Here is a 3,005-nt window from a genome sequence, read left to right as displayed (position 1 = left end):
CTAATCATAGTATTAAAACAACATTACTAAATATTCCAACATGTTTTGTTGTGGCGGAATAGGGGTGACAATTTTAAATGTGCATTTAAAATTATGTATTTATTTACTATTTTATTGTTTTACGTTTAACCTGACTTAATTAGTTTTAAATATGTCTAGTTATTGTCTAGTTAGTTTTAAATATGTCTAGTTATTTTTCTATTTAAAATGATTTATTTTATTTTATTTAAAACACGAAAACAGCAACAAAAAAAATCTAAATATTAAATTAAATTAAATTAAATCACAGTAATTATGATAGTGATATATTTACCACAGTGAATTCCACACACTTAACTGCAGGGGGCTCTAAAACCTCAAAAATACACAAAACCACACACAGTTGCTGTAAAGTCGTGATGATCGAAAAGGAAAAAAAACATAGGGCGGGGATTTGATTCTATCCATCGTTTGCTGATTGGATGGAGACGAGCAGCAGACCTTTATGTGAGTTTGCAGTCGGTTGTAAGAGAGGGACGGGTAAATTGAAGTCCGACCACACTTCAACAGAGAGATCTGTCGTTTCACCGGAAGATCGAGTTGACATTTTGCTTAGATCAATACCATGCATTTAGAAAATAAATACAGTGAATTTTCTTAAAATTGAAATAAAAAATGTTTCAATTATTAAACTGATTATGTCGTCGTTTTATTTGTCACTCCTAGACTTGACCTCACAAATGAAAAGTTTCCGCAAGTGAAAACACATCTCGTTCCCTGACCGGGAATCGAACCCGGGCCGCGGCGGTGAGAGCGCCGAATCCTAACCACTAGACCACCAGGGACTGCATCACACAGGTTCATATTTGTAATCAAATATGTAAAGACAAAATAGACATATTTCTTATTCCATGGATTTTACCCGTTTCCCTCCACTTGTTCCCAGTTTTTCTGCCACCACAATGCGCGCGCAGCTGCATGTTACTTAACTCTGGTCTAAAGTGGCTGTTTCTTTTTTTATTCAAGGAACAATAACACACAATATGTTATCAAGAAAACAACATAAAAAATAAAGTGGCTGTTTCTGTGGGCCGCTATCCCTGTTGAAAAAAACAGCATATGCTGGTTAGGTATGTTTTGACGCTGGGATGCTGGTTTAAGATGGTCCTTTGCTTGTTTAAGCTGGTCCTTTTGCTGGTTTATGCTGGTCATGTGCTGGCAAAGGACCAGCATAAATCAGCAAAAGGACCAGTTTAAACCAGCAAAGAACCAGCTTAAACCAGCATCAAAACATACCTAACCAGCATATGCTGTTTTTTTCAACAGGGATACGTGAGCCGTTCGCCATTCGCCATATTGGAATGGTCAAAGCAGGTCCGTGGCGTGAACACTCCAGAGCCAGTTACCTGTATGTCTGCAACTCTAGTTATATGCATGAATGAATATCTATATCTGCTTCACCAGATGATTTTGCTAAACTACCACAATACAAGAGCCATTAGCTAACACGGCATTTAAGAGGTACAAAAAAACTGTAATATTGAGCTAATACACAATAAAAATGCAAACTAACACATTCTTACCTGTGAAAGTTTATCCAATTTCTTCAGGAATTTAAATTTCGGCAGTTTTTACAACCAGAGGCTGCGTAATGTGGCATATTGAAACTCATTGATTTTTATTGTAAGTGACGACACATTGACCGTTCCAAGACAGCGTACACGTCGACGAATGTGGCATCTACCTATCGGCTACATATATCTATGATATAATTACATACAACTTTGCAACCTACAATAAACATAAGAAAATGTCCAGCACACCACTCACTAACTTTGCATGTTATTCTCAAGTCTGAAATCAAGAAATTCACCAAACAATTGAAAAATATACAGATTTTATTTCATTATGAGATAAAAAAACAACAACATCTGAATGAAAATTCTATTTATCTGAAATACAATAAATTAATGCATGGCATTTTGAAAAATACATTTACAAAAATTTGACTTTTTTTATGCTGGTGATAATGATGGAACAGGTTTGCGAAATTTACTCTGCAGGAATACTCGGGGAACACACAGACCCTCTTTTTTATTGACAGTTTCTCTCAACACATACTCGTTAACAAGAGTCTCAAATCCTGCCTGTTGGAACAAACCAGCCAAGTACTCTATGAGAAGAAGTGATGGATACCAACACTGAAACGCAAGGCATCGCTCGGTGCAATACAAGGCATTTTGCTGTAATAATAATAAATAATCATAAATCAAGGCAGAATGCATGCAAAACAGTGTATGAATGTGCAACATTATAAGACTGGAAAAAGGTTGACCAGATGGATGTAGGTTTTTAGGGAATAGTTTGAATAGTTAAAAAAAATGAACATTTGCTGAAAATGTACTCACCCTCAGGCCATCCAGGATGTAAATGAGTTTGTTTCTTCATCAGGACAGATTTGGAGACTTGCTCACCAATGGATCCTCTACAGTGAATGGATGCCGTCAGAATGAGATTCTAAACAGCAGACATTAATTGTTGTCACGTGTCAATTAATGTCTTGTGAAGTGTAAAAAACAGCATGTTTGTCAAAACAAACCCACCATTAAGGCATATTAACCTCAAACCCTCACTTCTGGTCAAAATATCAGTCCATAATCCAATTTTTATGAAATATGAAAATACATCATATTTATTTATTTTGGACTGTTTTCACTTGTAAACAGCGTTTGATCTATGCTTATTTTTCTTCTGATTCAGATGAGATTACTTTTTCACCAGAAGAAGCAATATTATCGATAGAGGACTATTTTAGCTGGAAACAATGGTTTTAAGTTAAAAATCTTGATACATTTATTTCAAACACGCAGCTTTTCACATCACAAAATATTAATTGATGGACTGGAATTGTGTGGATTACTTGCGCATTATTGTGATGTTTTTATCAGCTGTTTGGACTCTCATTCTGACGGCACCCATTCACAGCAGAGGATCCATTGGTGAGCAAGTGAAGTAATGCTAAATTT

At 35.7% G+C, this 3,005-nt stretch overlaps 1 non-coding gene across 1 annotated transcript; it reads right to left on the bottom strand.

Annotated features, from left to right (window-relative positions):
* Positions 1-752: 752 nt before the first annotated feature.
* trnae-cuc (transfer RNA glutamic acid (anticodon CUC)) lies at positions 753-824 on the bottom strand. The gene has a single exon. It is a non-coding gene; the product is annotated as a tRNA-Glu (tRNA).
* Between the last annotated feature and the right edge of the window lie 2,181 nt (positions 825-3,005).

The sequence above is a fragment of the Sinocyclocheilus rhinocerous genome, unplaced genomic scaffold (genome assembly GCF_001515625.1).
Source record: "Sinocyclocheilus rhinocerous isolate Xijiao unplaced genomic scaffold, SAMN03320098_v1.1 scaffold779, whole genome shotgun sequence".
In the NCBI taxonomy this organism is placed as follows: Eukaryota; Metazoa; Chordata; class Actinopteri; order Cypriniformes; family Cyprinidae; genus Sinocyclocheilus; species Sinocyclocheilus rhinocerous.
Note: the sequence above shows the minus strand (reverse complement) of the source record. Positions and strands in the feature narration are given on the sequence as shown.